Source organism: Sipha flava, unplaced genomic scaffold (assembly GCF_003268045.1).
Source record: "Sipha flava isolate LNK unplaced genomic scaffold, YSA_version1 73_pilon_pilon, whole genome shotgun sequence".
In the NCBI taxonomy this organism is placed as follows: Eukaryota; Metazoa; Arthropoda; class Insecta; order Hemiptera; family Aphididae; genus Sipha; species Sipha flava.
Window position 1 is genome coordinate 3,420,534 of NW_020273613.1, and position 18,948 is coordinate 3,439,481.

At 30.7% G+C, this 18,948-nt stretch overlaps 1 pseudogene; it reads right to left on the reverse strand.

Annotated features, from left to right (window-relative positions):
• Positions 1 to 334: 334 nt before the first annotated feature.
• On the reverse strand, positions 335 to 880 carry LOC112692317 (annotated as a pseudogene).
• Between the last annotated feature and the right edge of the window lie 18,068 nt (positions 881 to 18,948).

Below are 18,948 nucleotides of genomic sequence, written 5' to 3' on the forward strand. Positions count from 1 at the left end.
ATTACGTTGAGTACAGAACAATTTCTGGTTGTTCTCGAATATAACATGTGAAATGTCAGGCCAGGACATCTCGGAGTGGCCATTTCAGCGTGGCCGTCCCGACGTAAACCATTTTGGCATGAACCCATTTCGGCGTGCATTCAATTCTTTTAGACTAATATTCTTTAATTTGATTTTTATTATAAACATGCTGTATACCGGTATAGTATATGATTCTAAACATGCTACATAAATGATGTTTGTGTAAATTATATTATGTGATACGGCATCGACCGACAATAATAATGATTATCCCTCTATATATCTATCCTAATATAAATACAATTAAAATAAACTAATGACAACTAATATTATGGGCTATCCCTCTTAAAAAACTACTGATGTCACGATTATTATAATTATTTACAAGTTTTTTTATTTTTTTATCTACATTGATATACTTCTTTTTTTCCCGTGGGGAACTTCTTCCAGTTTCTAATTGATTATAAAATGTATCACGTACAAATTGTACTTTTCTCAAACAAGAAATTAATGTCCATAAGGTTGGATGCTTCACACACATTTGCAAATTAAGTCGTCGATTGGCTGCCTCGGCTTAGTTGTTAATTCTGTCTTCATCATTAAGTACACGCTCATATACGTTTCAAAGCTCAGGAGGAAAACGGGCGGATCGACGCCTGTTTCTTATTATCATTCTGATGTAATATTCTTCAAACCAATCTAAAAGAGATATAACTTCGTCGGGTATTTCGGTGGTTAGTAAATCAATTGCATTGCTCAGATCTTCTATTTTAATAAACACTAACGCTAAAACCATTTTTACTGCAACTGAAAAATCTGTATCGATTTTATATCCAGAAATCAAATCTAATTCGCACATTTGTACTCTAAAATTTTGAAATAAATAAAAAAGACAGCCGTTAATTTTAACACCGGGAAATTAATTTTTAAAAGCATTAATGGCAGTCTGTTCAAAATCACATACTATCGATACAGGTTTTAAATTGGGTTTCATATTTATAATTATTCAAAATAAGCGTTCATATGTTTGGCTTCTTTTATCTGGTAGAAGTGCGTATAATAATAGGTGTACGTCGTCAAGATATTTTGCTAGTAAAATGTATACTTGAGAAAAAAGTGGTGGAGCAATTTTAAAAGTACCATCAGCGTACCACATATCCGATTGATGCGAAATGTTTAAGCTCCGGCCAAAAATTAAAATTCTATCTGGACTTAGTCCGCTATCATGTAACAAACATTGTTCATTGGTACCTTCTAAAGGGGAGTACAATTGAAAACTTTCCAGTATTACAAGTGTTTTTAGGTTTTTTGGTGCATCTGGTACAATTTGCATTTTACACCTTATACTTCTTATTTGTTTTTTAAGAGATCCATCTGCTGTTAATGCTCCCTAATTAAATAAAAATATATTTTGAATGTTTGATAAAATTAAAAAAAAGCCGATTTGCTTATAATCAGGGCTTTGCACCCGAATTAACCCGAACCCGTTAAAAACTAACACATAACACCCCTAAAAACCCTTAAAAAATCAAACATCCAAAACCCATATAACCCTAATGATTTTTTTTTTTTAAATACCCGAATTAACCAAAACCCGAATATTTTTTTATTTTACAATCTTTATGTGATATATCATTTTGTATGTATTTTTGTGGTTATTTCAATTTTGTCATTAGTTGTTTAATAGTAAAATTATTATTCACAGGAATAATTTCACAAACGATATACAAAATTGTTAATTAATCTAAATTTATCTAAATAAAGACAATAGCAGTACATCATATTGACAGTTCTGCATGAGTGGTGTCGTATGTTGATTGTTCAAGTGTAAACAACTGGGATACTATTTTTAAAATTATCCCAAGCGGATACGTCGTATTATTATAATTTAATAGGTAATAGGTCTTCTACAAATCACCGAGTCGTTGTTTATTGCAATACTGTAAGTCTGTAATAGAACTGATGTCTCGCGTTTGATTACTTAAATTGTTATTCGCGTTATTCGTATTTGTTCAGTGTATGGTGTGTATAATACATGTCTATGTCGTGAATTGTCAATTTTTGTTGGTGTAATAATTTCATCGTAACACTCATAAGTATAAATTATAATTATTTTAGTATTACGCGTGCGTTTTTAGTGTATGCAGTGCACACTATGCACGCATCACAAACTATAAGCGGAAATTTGGTGAAATTTGTGGGGGAGGGCTGAGCACTATTTGCTTATTATACCTATAAATACTACTGTGCACAATTATTTATTTCAACTAGGCAATTTACGAAGTTTGACAGTTTGACATTTTTAATCAACAATTTAAACAAAAAAACAATTAAGTGCCTTATCTTAAACATTTTTGCAGTAGATTTTCTAAATAGATATTATAAATTAATTAAATTAAACAACCTATACGGGTATTATAACATATTATTAATATTACATTAATTACGATCGTTCCAAGTTATGACAAGAAGTTTGTAAAATCTTACAAATTCGATTTAATTTTTATCACAGAATATATTTTTTAATTCAGTTATTAAAAATGCATTTTACAATTATAATAATTATTGTATTTTTAGTCACTTGACAATTTTTAGGGCTAGGGGGGCTAAGACCTTCAGTGAAGGTCCTTCACTTTATATTTTTGAGGGACTTAGTCCCCTCAAGCCCCCCGCCGATTTCGGCCTATGCCACAAACACAAACACAGAATACAAAATAGTTTGTTTTTTGTCGCATGCGATATGTCCGCATTAACTAAGAGTAGGATATAGTGTTAGTATTTTTAAACTTAATAGATATTATAATTTATAAGCTTTATACACATATAAAATAACCCCTTCTTCCCTGAAAATAAATCGTAGTTACACTACTGCTTGAAAATAACATAATGATAGTTTGGTCTTAAAAACTGTTGCAAAGTTGTATAAGAAATTGATATTTTATTACATAGACAGGTAACAAAAAGTATAAATATTTCATTAGTGAAGGGGGGCTCACCACACCCACCAATGAAAAATAATATTTTTCCTTGACTACTTAACACCCGTATTAACCAATATTAACCCGAATAATAACAGTTATTAACACCTAAACATTTGTTTAAATGTTGTATTGCGGTGTTTGAACACCCGAATATATTCAACACCCAAAACCCGAAACCCGAAAAAATTATTCGGGTGCAAACCCTTGCTTATAATATATATATATACCTTTTCTGCTTGTGAAATGCTACTTTATGATGCTTGATGTTGTTTCTAATGTAGTTCTTGCTAGATTTTTAATTTCTGTAATTGCAATATTCGATTCGATTAATGCTGCTTCTGAGTCGTGAGTGTGGATATTAATAGTTTTTATGATCTGTAAAATTTTTAAAATTAAGCATACTAATACAATATATTACATTTTTCTTTCAAAGTATAAATAAATAAGTACTCACCACAGAAGTTTCAACGGATGTGTGAATTCTTGATTTACACGAATATTTATCTCGAAATCTCCAAAATTTCTTGGTTTTATCGTGGTTATATGCATCAAAAACATACATATAACCATCGTGAGTAAAAATATCACGTTTCTTTATAGTTTTTATTTTATTCACTTAGTGCGGAGTACTTCCTAATGATTTTCAATCAAAGAGGTCAGTGCAATAACCAGATTAGTCCTCTTTTGAAAACTTACCATAAGTAGAAATTGAATTGTTGTACCAAACGCATAAAAACGATATTAAATATATCAGACAATAAAATCTTTGTTTTTTTTAAAATCCTGTTGCAAAATGAGTAAAACTAGTTTAGGATGATTTATATACCGTGTTTAGAATCATACACTATATCGAAATACAGCACGTTTATAATAAAAATAAAATTAAAAAATATAAGTCTAAAAGAATTGAATATACGCTGAAATGGGTTCACGCCAAAATGGTTTACGCCGAGACGGCCACGCCGAAATGGCCACGCCGAGATGTCCTAGACCGATGAAATGTGATTCCAAATCGTTATCGCAGTATCCAATATTCTCTTCTTACTATTTCAATATATGATATTATTTCAGTCATTTTCATTAGAATATTTTGATAATTTGTGTTACGAGTAGACACAAATGATTTTGAATTAGAAAAAAATCCGAGTTATCGAGAAAATGTAGGCCATACACTTTTTATCGAAATGCAAGGGTCGATACATTTCTTCAAGATATCAAAAAGTCTTCTTATAGAAGTTCGAATTATTGAGGTTCCACTTTATTATATGTATCGGTCTCGTGGGTCCTATGTAGACACATGATTTATTAGCCGACATGCTTCGAGATCAATATTACTACATTATTAGTGCGTATCCGTTTGAATGATCGGGAATTTTCACTCTTTAACATTTACCTCGATTATCAAAACACTATTAAAACTACGACTGATTACATTATTAGTCCAAAACTGAGTTTTCAGTATTAAAACATTAACCAACGGTTCGGACGCGTCATTTAGTTCGGTAAAGATTTGATTCTGTAAATTAAGTATTTGGTAAGTAAAGTTTTGATCTGACTATAATTTTTTGACCCTCGAGAATAATCTTAAAACATGAACGGTAAGGACTTTCGATGAAAACTGAACAATACAAAAATTTGTGGTACCATACTATTCCGGTTCCTGAACGTATAATAGTAATTCAATCCATTTTGTAGCCGCACATTCGAAGTCTAGGAAAAGTTATATCTATTGTCCTAACGGGAAAAATCAAATACGAAATTGGTCCGGTCAAAAAGCTGCTTATAAACGATTTTCGGCCCTAGATCGAGGTGACCAACGAACATTTATGACCGATTTATAGATTATATATATCTTTACGAGCTACTGGAGTCGTGAAGGGTGTTCGAGGCGTGACATATAACAGGGTTCGGGCGGATGTTGAAGTCACTGACGGTGAGCGTACTGCGTAAATAATTTCATGCAGTCAACATCCAAAGCGGTGAGAATACGCGGGAAACCGCTGTTGCGTTACATGAATGCGGTTTGGTGGTGGGTGGAGGGTGGGTGAAGGTAGTAAAATAATTATTTTAAAAAACGTGCCTGGGCCTAATGATCTTGTGATATATGAAATGGGATATATTTTAAACCGATGTAGTTCGTGTTAATAATAACGAACATAAATTTTACTGTAATTTTTAACGAAATATCGATCGATTATTAACTGTTAAGAATTTATTAGGATAATGTCGCGTAGGCCGAATATTCATAACGAATTGATGCTGTGGTGACGTAAACAACGCACCGCGAATCGTGCAAGTTGTTTTCAATATTGTCAGTGGATAAGGGAAATCCCATGTTCTAGAATATGCAATGATTATCTCGTTAAGGTAATTTCGAGAATGTTCTAGACAATCGACGCTGATATATATATACCGGCTGGTCGGACGCTTATTCAATCAGTCCGTCCGTGAGTACAATTCTCGACACACCGTGAATTACACTCCGCGATATATTCGGCAATTCCTCCGCAATTGTAACGCGTATCGATATTTGTACATACATATTTATATAATATAGTGTCTATTTTAATTAAATTAAATTGTGAGTGATTTTTATTACTTAAATCCCACAATGCAACTGAAAAAAAATGATCTTTGAAATTAAAATAAAAACTGTATAAAATAAATACCAATCAGTTGGTAAACGAAATCACACACCACGTGGACAAAATACTATTATGTTGATGCTGTATGCGATTCAAAATTTCAAACGAAATATAATAATATCACTATTAGATTACTTCGAAATCGATTTTAAACGAATTCTAATAACATATTTAAAAATATTTCTTTTGAATGATTAGTAGAAAACTTGATTTAGAGAAATATTACCGCTTACTATAAATGAATCTCGTTCTGTCTCCGAAATGTAATCAAAACATTAATTTAAATGTTTCCTTATCCATGTATAATTTTATTTTAGTTGTTATGGATTAGTATAATAATTATCTATGCGTTTTATCTAGTCAAAAAAACAAAAAATGGTATACGGCCTGTAACTTAAAATTACTGCAAGTGATACGCCGAAACCGGCAGGATTTAGCAGACATTTTCGGGATGGTTTAAAGAATGTAAAAGGGCTGTTATGATTTGAAATCTTACCTATTGTTCGAAAATTCGGGCTTAAACTTTTTTTAGTATCATAAAAAGTTCACTTTTAGCGAAAGAACTATATTTTCATAGTGTCGTGTAGCCCTGTTACATATATTACATTTATTGTAAGCCGTTCGGTAGGTGTAATAATTGCAAGTATACACCTATTTATTAGATTATACATTTTCAACGTGTTTTATACATATCAAGTCTTTTCGGGAATACATTTATATCACCAGCTGCAGGATAACGTATCTAAAAAATTAACTATTAGAATATTAATCCTAAAACTTGTAATGAACGAGAAAAGAGTTAATGGATTTTCTTGATGATAATAGTATTCGTCTTTCTGACAAAAATTGTGTAGTCCGGTTAAAGATGTGTTCACTATTCTAATAACTTTATAAACGAATCAAAACATTTGAGAATATGGAAACAATGGAAAACAAAATATTAAAAACGTTCCCATATATACCGGGGGAGGGTAACGAAACAATATTATAATGCGTTTCACATGACGAATTCAAAATTCTGTTAGGTTAATATCCATCCGGTGTATGTGATTAATGTAATAAATCGAATCGCTTCAGAAATCTGTTCAGAAACATTTCACTTAATACGGGTATGCGATACTATGTGGAAAAGAAATGAATATTATAACTTTTTAAGAGTGCTATTTCAAAGTTTATAACACGATAAATATATCAAGTACCATCGTAATACCATTTTCATTTGTGATGTTTTGTAGAAATTATGTAACTGACTCGTATTATGCAAAGTTAATTATTGATTGTTGCATTCCAACAAAATGTTTGGAAGAGAAATAAATTGAAAAAAAAAATTAGAGAATAGATATAATACAGTAAAATCATATAAGTTTATATTTTAGACAAATTCTTGCAAAAGTATGGTCTTGATTATAAGTATAATAATTCGTTTTTTTTTTTTAGGAACTATAAATAATTCAGAGGGGCTTAGGCTTAATTTAAAACATTTTAAACTGTGATAATATTGACTGTTATGTACAACTGTTTTAATTGAATTGGTGACTATGGACATTCCCCAACCTTTTATGTAGTTTCTCGTCGTACTATTGTTTATATATTAATTTACTAGTATTGACCATTTAATAATTTTTGATTTCAATTTAATTTTTTATTATTTTATACAAAAATTAAAAACAAAAATCACTATAAGACATGATCAGCACTTGACTCTGCATAAAGTGCCCGATGAAGTGTATCAAATTGCTTTCATTGTAAAAGTACGATTTGACTTTTACCCACATGATTGATTCGTAAACATAAGCGGAACCGAAGCTGGAGTACCGAAATAAATCGCAGAGTGTAGTATTAGAGATTACATTTTAGCAAAACGCAACTTGACATATTTTCGAGTTTTCTTTTATTTTTATCAATGGCTTTCTTTGAAAACTTATTCATTGACTGTCTTCCGACATTAACAAGTATCAACAAGTCTTAAAAACCAGAAGTTTCGTATTAAAACGATAAAGCGCACAGAACACACGTGGTTGCAATAGATTAAATACCGTGCGTAATAGTACGATTAACATTCGTCCATGCGTCGGCGTCGTCGGGGAAGGTTTTCGTATCGAATGCAGGAGAAGGCGAACACATAACAAGATTGATGCTCATTTTGCGATCGCGTGCACTACCGATTCGGGGGTTGATTTGAGAAGGGGTTGTAGAAAGGAAAATAGGAATGGAACGGGCGGGGAAAAGGAAAGAAAAACACCCGAGACAAATCGTGTGGGAACGGTACGAGGGTGAGAAAACATAACTGAAAGAGCTTTTATCCTCGCCCGTGCTGCAGGTCTACCCACAGCGCAGTCGTTCCCACAGGACTGAGGGGAAAACGCATTTATACTTATTTTCAAACAAAAATATATTGCACGAACGTGTGTGTGTGTGTGTGTGTGTGTGTGTGTGTACATTGCTGCAGGAGCAGTGTAGTAGGAGTTCGGGGGCAGGAGGGAGCGACAAAAAGAAGTGTGACCCATGTCAATTAGGAAAGCAGAAGGGAAAACGTTCGGGAACAATGGTTGGACCGGAAAAAGAAAACAATATACTACTCCCGCGAGTGAATGAAACGCGAAACTGTAAAGACACAACGACTGTGTACACTAACGCCATCCGTGCAATAATCGTCTACGCCGTTGTGGCCGTACACCGTTTACCTATTTACAAAATTTACAAACTAAACAGTAAATTATTATTATTATTATTAGTAGTATTATTATTATTACAAGCACGACGACTTGATCGATCATTGTTAGAGTTCAATGTATATAAAGTCCCCACAACTTGTTGATCGCCTCGACGATGATTGCAAACATTATCTGATTTTATCGACTTCAAATCGATCCACTCGACAAATAATCTTACTATTTCGATATTATGATTTTCAGAATCAGTGTTCAGTTAGAAATAATAATAATGAATAGAAACAGTAATCTACTTGAAAACTAACGACGTAACAAGATTTTTCGGAAATTACATGATCAAAGAACATTGACATAGTAGCGTATGTTGTTAAATTTGTTATGGATTTTTCGTTGTACGATAATGAGTGTATAGAAGTGCTGACATCCATTGTTTAACATGATGACTAAAAGATAAGTATAAACAACAAAACCAGTGATTGTGAGTTGAAAAGAAGATAAAAATAATTTATAACTAGGAAAATAAAAAATAAAAACTAATTCGATTTTAAGGACAAATAAATGCTTTGAAACGTTGTCGACTGTATTCACTATTAGACTATCAAGTACAAAATAAACCTGGTTTTTAATTTATAAGATATATGCTACATAATTTTAAAGTTAAATTTTCACGAATCATATTACGTGCCACTTTGGGACCTACAACAGATTTATAAGTTTCGAGATCGAGTATGGTACATAGTGGGTATTTTACAAAAAAATGTTTGTATATTTAACAATAAACAAAAAATATATTTACAATGTATTCAGTGACAATATTATATTCATACAATACAATAAAATAATAGTCTTCTAAACTAGATCTATTAACGAAACATAATAGAATGGAAGCTATGTCTATACCAAATTACAATTGCAGTTGTGTTATGAAATTAATTTTATAATCGTTTTGTCAATTAATTATCTGTAACATTATATTACACATGTATTTATTATTTTAATACATTGATTGCCTTAGTCAAATAAAATATTACTAAACAGATTTAGATCAAACAATGCTCGAGTTGATAAACACGAAAAATATTATACAGATTTAGTTTTAATTTAGTTTGTATTTGCACGATTATTATTATAAACATTTAAAATACCAATTATAACGAAATTGGAAAAAACGTTCGAAAGCGTACCCTTATACTAAATTTATCGGTCCACTCAATTATTAAGTATCATAAAAGTAATTTGTGTTAATTTCTTCCGCTTACTTTGACGGGTATTTTATCATTGGAAAATTTCATATAGTCAACTAATTACATTTTAAAATGAAATCTTGCTTAATTTTCAAATCTAAAAGACGTTCTAAACGTTTGTCATAAAAATCCTTACGATTTTTAGTATGAGCACGTGTATTTTGAACCTGTCGTTTGTAATACCTATTCAAACCGTATAATTTTTCGTTATATTGCTATAACCGATTATTGTGATATGCGATATTATTATACGATTTAAAAAAAAAAAACAATAAATAACATAATACCATTTATTATAAATACTATAATTAATACTTTATAATGAATGATAATACTCAATAAATTAATAAATTAATTATAATAGTAATAATAAACATAATAGTACTCCAGGCTAAGCTCTTATTTATTTATTTCTATATGTAAACTATTTATTTATATATTATTAGTACTTAATAGTTAGTAAGTAATTCATGGAATATTTGGTTTAGACGCATTTTCCCCCACTAATACCAACTATTAATACTCGTATATTTTTCTCATTTTTTTATATATGGCTAATCGGGAATGTGAAAATGTATTCTGATTATGTGTTTCAAATGGTTCACCTGATACTTGCTATAAGTGTGGTATAGTTATAAATATAAGTTTTTTTTTATACCAGTTGTTTGTTTATTTGATTTAGTTAAATTTCTGATACTTTTGCCCTTTTACCGATTAAACTTTTATGGTAAAAGATAACTGTTTAAGTGAAATTAAATTTACTTAATTTACTTAATTTACTTAATAAGTATGCACATATTAATATAAATAGTTATTATTTATTTTTTTTTTATCTTGCTTTCATTTGACGGCTTAATTGTTTTTACAAAAAATGCGAAAACATTAGTTACAATTTTAAGTCTTGTGTAGTTATCGTGAGTCATGTCTGAATTGTTCGCACTTTCAACTATTTAAACAGTATATGCTTTATTAAGATCTGCAGAGCTAAGCAAGGAAACCATTGTCTTTATGATGACGTCTTTTTGCCGTTTGGAAAATACTTTTTGGGGTAGTAAAACTTTTCCAAAAGTCACTTGCCGTTGTGTATCTTAAAGATTAGAAATTTACTACAGATTGTACTTTAAACGGGTCATTTAATTTTCTAGTAGACTTTGAGTGAGTCGCAAAACCAGCAAAGAAAAATATGTATAAGCATAATATTATGTAACAAGACCACTCAAGTTTTTGGCAAAATCTCAATTATATTATTCGATAGAAACGTATTACAAATGACGTTTGACCGTGCATTTGAATAAAAAATAAATACAACAACAATATTATAAGAATGGTTATTAATAATAGGGTTTTGTACTCTAGATCAGGAAAGTAAATCGAGTTCGTAAAACATAATGAGTATCTGCATTGTTTTTGCTTTTTTGTGTTTGTAATTTGAAAATTTTAGTGCGCTTTGTTTCGTTTTCCACTACAATGATTTACCCCTAACCATCAAACGTGACCTGACTGATTACACATACTTGTTAAGGCCATACTTAAAAAAAAAAGAAAAAGAGAAAAACCATTTTCCGTTTTAGATTGCACTAGGTGATTTTTCAATTCGTCGAGTAGATAATTACAAAGTTAGTCGACTGATCGTCGCATGGTTCAATATCAGTAAATTATTATGATTTTGAATGGTGCGTTGGGTTTGTGTACCATCTCGCATATTATCATTGTTAAGAAACGCATATTTAAACCGCATATTAGCTGAATAAATAAGTAAAATAATATTATTCGCAGTTGGTTGATCAGTGTTGATATTTGGAGATTATTGAACTAAAATAACAATTGTGACTTGTGGTGAATAGTGCTCGATAAAATTATAACAAGACTGTCCGTGCTGATTTCGATTGATAAATCATATGAGGTATAGGTGTTATATATTTATTACGGGAGTATGGTCCGTCTCAACTCCATAATTTATTTTTTTTCCTTGTACAACCCATATCATTGATATTATTTTAGATTATTAAACTTAATGTTTTAAATGTATATTGAATCAATTGATATTTGAAATAAAATTAATCGTTTTCTACGAGAGACTTTGTAACGCATAAGAATTTAGTCTCACCAAGTTTACCGATTTACTTGGATCCAACATCAATATTTTGCATAGGTAATACAAATAATTGCTAACTCGACTTTTTATAATTTGCAAACAAAATTATAGTGAATCGTTTATAATTTTTTGCCGAATAATTCTTAACAATTATAAATTTAACTAACAAATTGTTTTACAATTAATTCATTAAACATAGACGTTGGTTCCGAGTTAACTTGGTGGGGCTGATTTTATACGGAAATGAACTTATCTGCGAGTGTAAATTTAACTGAACTATTCGTACTAATCGCGCGCATTGACAAAAACGCCCATGACCGTTTAATAGACGCAGTTACGAATGACATAGTAATTATATGTAAAAACGTACACTTCACTTACCTAAATCGATGTTTTTTTCAATACTCAAAACCTCAATAATGGACCGTTTCGCAAAAGATGTTTCTCTTCGGTTTACAAAATGTATTACGCACAATAAGAATGGTGTAAAGTTTCATTTTTTATTTTTGACAGAAAAGAAAAAAAAATAGAGACAATCAATATACACAAATAATGTTCATACATAGTGTTTGCGGTATCATAATATTCATCTTACAGTTAGTACCACGAATCTTTAAACCGGGGAAGACGCCCATTGGTAATATGCTCCACGGACAGTAACCGTATTATTGGTAGTGGTATTCTTTCTTTAATTCGCGCCAAAGTTTTTATTTTTTTTTTGTTCATCTTATATCATTTTTGTGCGATGCGTAGCGGTACGTTGCTTATCCACAGCCATCGTCGGCGGTGGACATAATAACCTTCGTGTTCGGCCGGTCGGATTCGTAGTTACATCGTTATCATCGTCGCATGAAAGTGTTCGTTATTTCCACGTTTTCATATATTTCCGGTTACGTTTTCGTGTAATTTCCAAGTCGTGTTCGCAATGCCACAAGGTTTCGCAAGCTCTCGTGTTTTTAGTGTGGTGGTACTGAGGGATTTAACCGTGGTAATGGTGTCCGACAGCCATAGATTTCGTGGTGAAAACCGTTGGTTAGGCGATGGCATCATCGCTCTCCGTCTGTTTGTCCGTCGTTAGTGTATATATAGTCGTTGTGTATATGAATGTTTCGAGTGTTATTCGAGAGCCATTTTGTTTATACCACGGTTTTTCTTGTAGTATTGTGAATCGGTCGTCGGTAATTATAACGCATTTACTTGCCGAATCATAATTTTGTTTTCCATTTGTTACGTGTTCATCGTTACCGGAGACTGCGTTGTTTCGCAAATAACGTAATGTGCTGTCCGACTGCAACGGTATTGTGTGCGAGTTCTTCGTGGTGCAGTTAGCGGTGTGCATCTGTGGTGTGCGGAATCGCTTGTTGTTTTTTATTGTATTAATTATTATTGTTAATTACGGATTCCGACATTTCAACGCATCGTAACTGTGCAAGGTAAGTGGTGCACCATCCATTATAATTATTATTAGTGGCCGACGGGCCAATATTTTAGTCGATTTTAGTTGTGCCACTGCAGGGCTAGCGTAGTATTATTTACATGATCACGTATTCATATTTTATTATTGTTTTTATATAAAGTTTTATTATACAGTCTACTATTGTTATTATTTGTTAATTGTTTATTATAGTACTACCTAATGAACAAGCCAGGCCCTTATATTACTGTAGAGCACTTGCCGTGCCAACACGTACCTAGTATATACATTTATACATTTAATTCGAACTTTACATACTTGTTCTAATTTTTAGAAGACTCTATTTTGTTTGCGTTATCGATTGTATTGCTATCTATGATCTTTCGAGTAGGTACATAATTTTAATCACTTTTGTTTGGGTAGTGTGTTTCAGTTATTTTGTGGAAAATCATACACTGCGTCATCATCGTGTTTTTTTATCCAAGCACAAATAGTTGTGGTAAAAAGAACGCAACGCGGCGAATCAAAACAATAGTTTCATAATACACTTCTAACAATGTGCATCAGTATATTATTTTTATAAAAAGGTATACAAAATACTATCTAGTCACACACACACATGCTCTCTCTTGAAAACCTGTATGTACCTATATACAATAGAAAATAGAATCGCTTTGAAAGTGCAAAAACTGGTACTAATATCAAATGATTATTATTTTTTTTTTCCTAAGTCTTTGTAGCAACGTGTAAGTTTAACTGTGAAAAGTAAATCACCGTTATCATGTCCCTTGTGATGTTTTTGTTGTTATTGTTGTTGGTGGTGGTGGAGGTGGTGGCGCAAATCGTGAAAAAATAAAATCATTCGCTCTTATTATTATACTGTTACCATACTCATTTCCACGATGTTTTATATCAATCCTACATTTTCACGGGTATAATTACGTATGATAATCTTTTGATGGATTTGTCTGGTAAAGGTCTATATATTTATAATAGGGCGGTACTGTTTCCATTCAAAAACTTGATACGGTTTTCCTCCGCTGTCTGTTTTCTTTAAAAGTATACATTTCATTTTCCTTCGCACAACAAAAATCACTTTCCATTTTTTCCTCCAAGTATCAATTTCACCAATATTTTTTTGAATAAGATAATGGACTGTATTTCAACATGGCAAACATATTATTTTTGTTTATAATCGCAGACCAACTACGATATTTTACATAATTAATTAATTATCATGTATAATGTAATAGGAAAAAATACCAATTTGAACAATTAATGTTTAGTTTAACCAGCTTCGTTAAAACTAAAAATTATTTACCTAACGTTAAGAACTTCTTTTTACTTACATTCAATCGAACCATCAACGGGAAACGTTGATAGGGAACGGTTTATATTTACAGACATTTAATCGTACATTTTTGATTTGGTTTTAAATGCGTTCAATGTTCAGCATATGCCGTCAATAATGTTCAATAAATTATAAGGCTAGTAAGATAGTACAACTTATATATTCTCTGTTGTCCCCAGCAATATATTAAATCCATTTCGTTCAATAATTTGAATAATAATAAAACGGTATTTTTTTCGTAGCATTAAAATAAAATATATACATAAATAAATATACACGTTGATAAATATTGGTATCCGAAACCTCACTATACAGTTCATTAAAAAATAAAAATTGTCGTGCATCGACATAGTAATACATGAATACGTTTTACTTATATTAAATATTACTCTCGTCATTTTTGTGCGCTGTATCATTTTGTATCGTGTTCAGAAATAAAACGTAGAATATGAAAAGTCGAATCGTATACAGTAGGTACAGAAATATCGTACGGAAAAAGTTTGAAAGCAATAACTATAAAAATATACCACTGTAAATTTCACATAATCATGTTTAGCTTACGATATACGTGTCATTTTACATTATATTGATATAAGTGTATTTTCACGTGTTGATATACATAATAATATAATTATCGTACTAAACAGTTTTGAAGAAAACGTGTGTTGTCTTTACTGTAGTGATGTAATAATAGTACATCATCTTCGATATAGTTGATTAAAAATTACAACGTTACAAGGGATTTTTTTTCTTAAAACATAAATCCTTGACCTCTATTATAATATTACAACGAGTGTTATAATGGTTTTACGAGCCACGTGTTGTTAGATTTGTATGGTTTGTTCGTCTTAGCATTGAAAAGTCCAAATATTCAGCTTCTACAATTTTTTATGTGTTTCAAAAGAAAAGTTGGTAAATTAACGTCGATCGAACTTTAAAAAAAATAACAATAATTTATATAATATTACTATACCGCGACAAGGAGACGTTTTTGAGTATATTGATTGAAATGTACCCGCAAAACCTTAACGCGCATTTCGTTTCTCAGAAATATATGCACCTCAAACTTATTCATAATCGCATTTAAATTAATAATATTATCATTAGGTCGGTTGTTATTGATGTAACACAGAGGTGCACGTCACAAAAATTCAATACTTGAATGATATATTATGTAATATTAAATACTTCAATTTTTTTCACCACGAGACGGTCGTAAATATTGTAAAATGTGTATACGCAAAAGTTTGAGGAAATAAAAACAATATCACTGTACACTAGGTATGCCAAAGGGATGAAAAATGCAAACAGAATTATCAATCATAAATAATGTCAATGGTTTGGGCAATACAAGTGATTACGGTTTGATATATTGAATTTGTCATCGGACCTTAATCGGACTGCTGTTTTTTTATTTGGAAAATGAAAGGACTCTTCTAAAAATGATAAAAACCATAAATTGTTCTAAAAACGTTATTTTTACAAAATATAAATATGTTGACGTTTACAATGCTTTTGTGGAACAGTACATGACCCAAGATATTATTAACAAATAAATTATCACGTTAGGGCACACTATATATTCTTTAAGAAAAAGACGTTTGGGCATATTATGGCTTCGGAAGAGTATGAAATGAACTGTTAAAAACCATTCGTAAACTACATAATGATGACCTAGAAAATGCTATTTGATTAATTTAATCTTAAATTTTCACCATAAAAACAATAATAACAGTTAGGTATAGTAAAATCATATATATTACGATAGTGAAATTCATTTATTTCACAGATACCATGATTAATAAAATAGTATAAATTTATTGCATAGAACGTTGTATTATTTATGTATAATTAAATTATATTTTAATCGGAGATCAGTGTTCAAAAATAATAACACAATATAATTTATTGCTTGACATAAAGTTTTAGAAACTTAGCTCTTTAAAAATTGTAAACAACTCCTACATAAACATTGATAATTAGAAAATTAGATGACATTTTATAAATTTGAAATGTTTATCAATTTGAATCATGAAGAAAAATAATGATGATAGAATTTTATTTTATAATTATTTGTCAAGACTAAACAATATACAAAGTAATTGAATATTAAAGTGGAGTGTGTAAAAAATTATCAGGGCTCCATCCCTCTCCCCTTGAATAGCGATCGCTTTCGAGACCATGTCTTTCCAGATGTACACATCATTATATTTTTATTTTTATAATTTTTAGATTAGTCGTGATATCCCATACAACAAGTATCTGCCAAATAGTGCAACAACTTGCATAAAAAATTTGATAAACATAATTTTTGCATTTACGTTACCTTGTGCACCAAAATTCGTTTGTACAACTAAATCGTGTTCTGAATTTAATTTTATAGAAATACATGTTACTTACATTATATACTACTTAGCCCACACAATGTGTAGGTTATATCTATTGTATACATGTTGTACACATTTACGATACTCGTACACCTCGTATACCTACAGCATTATAATGCACCCATAATATTATGATTAGTTGCAAGATACATAAATTTTGGGTCTCGAGGAAGTGTTTTTAGTGCAAATTTTAAATTTTAAATGTTGAAATTGCCCAAAGTTTGTTAAATAAATCAAGCATTTTTTGTGCAATACAATAGGTATGCGTTGAAAAAATTAACATTTTATGGGAACTTAATTTGAGAAAAAAAACTTTAATTGTTCAAATATTTTTGTACAAGCAAATTTTTACTTCGGCCTCCATAGCCGATCACGACGGTGATTATGTCAAAAAGTATTTTGGACGACGATGACGACGTGTTTCGGTGGTATATATACAAGAATATGATAGTAATTGTTACATCGAGGATTAACAAAATTATGTAAGTTTCAGTGGGTAACTGGCAATTATAATGGAGACTTTCCCGAAGACTTATGTGGGTCATTTGAAAGCCAAAGTTTGTGGAAATTTCCCAGACGGTTTATGAGCGTGGATTAAATGACTACAGCGTAGTGCAGAGTTGTACGACGACTTTAGTGCCTACGGTTTTCGGCTACTCGCATCCAACCCGGTCGGAAACTTTTTCGTGCCCATGTTTCATAATTTCAACCATATTTTACTGGATATGTGGTGGAGGAGAAATAGTGGTTTTCTTCTCTTTTCTTTCGAAACGTCAAATCCATTAATTATTATGTTACAATACCACCATGAATACATCATTATAATATCGCTTTTTTGTGTTTATTTATACGGGGCTGAGATCTGTTTGAACACAACAAATAATACAAAATAATCTTGAGCGTTCTCGTGGGAGGAAGGATATGAGGGCTGATTTTTTTTTTTAATGAATTTTATTTCATGTTCAACTAATATTGAATAATAATCAAATAAATAAATATATTTTTGACTCGTTATAATTTTTTCGACATGATTGGTATACATATTACAGACTTCGATAACAGATTAATATCTTTATCGTTGTTCTTGTTTTATGAGAACAAATATTTATATAAATAATAAATTAGCCTTGTGATGCCACTGAAACATGATACCAGTGATTATATGTTTTCTCGTTTTTTTGTAATTGTTATCAATCAATAAATTAAAGAAAATTAATAAGATTTTATAAATTTTACATTATAATTAAAAATATAATGTGTTGTAATTTATTGTATGTTGTTTATATATATGAAAAAAATATGGAGGCTTAGACATCATGGCTCACTTTTTAATACATTTTCATATCCTCCTCTCATTAAAAAATCCTGAGAACCACTGAGATAATAACGTATATAAATAAAAGTATACAATTACAGAAACTTATTAAATATAAACCGAGATTATTAAATTAATATTAGATAATTAAAAAGTAGGATCGGAATTGGCATTCAAAATTAAACGTCTTACGTATTAGGCTCATTAAAGCCGGATATAGATGGTGGTAATACGCAAGACGAAAAATGGGACATTGTACGAGAAGTATGAGTTGGAACTTTAAAACGAAGTAGAGAGATCAGAAATACGAAAATAGAAGTTATTTTTTAATAATCCAGCATAAATTCTTCGATAGTCGTCAAGACTATCAGTATGTCTACGGAGTACGCCGATACGTGTCATTCTCGTGCGTATTCGTAGGTACACAACATACAAACATCAATTACGAGTATAATGATCAGTAAACGTTTCATCAGTTAATACCTACGTGCATTAAAGTGCAGTACCACGCACTTGTTCATGCTCATAAATGGACGATTAATAATATTACTATTGTTTGAGAAATATATTCCCGTTCCCTTTTTGCATTTATAATTATTCAACAAGTCACCCGTAGCCAAGTTAGATACATTTTGATGAAACTGACTAAATTATCATAATTTCATATTTTGTTTTTTTTATTTTTATTTTAATTATTAATTATTATTATATTATTAGTGTTATATGCTCATTTTATTTTCACAGTGTCGATGAAATCGAGTTAATTTTTTGATATAGTAAAGTTGAGTTGTTCTAAAAAATGTAAATTGGTTAGACTGCAATA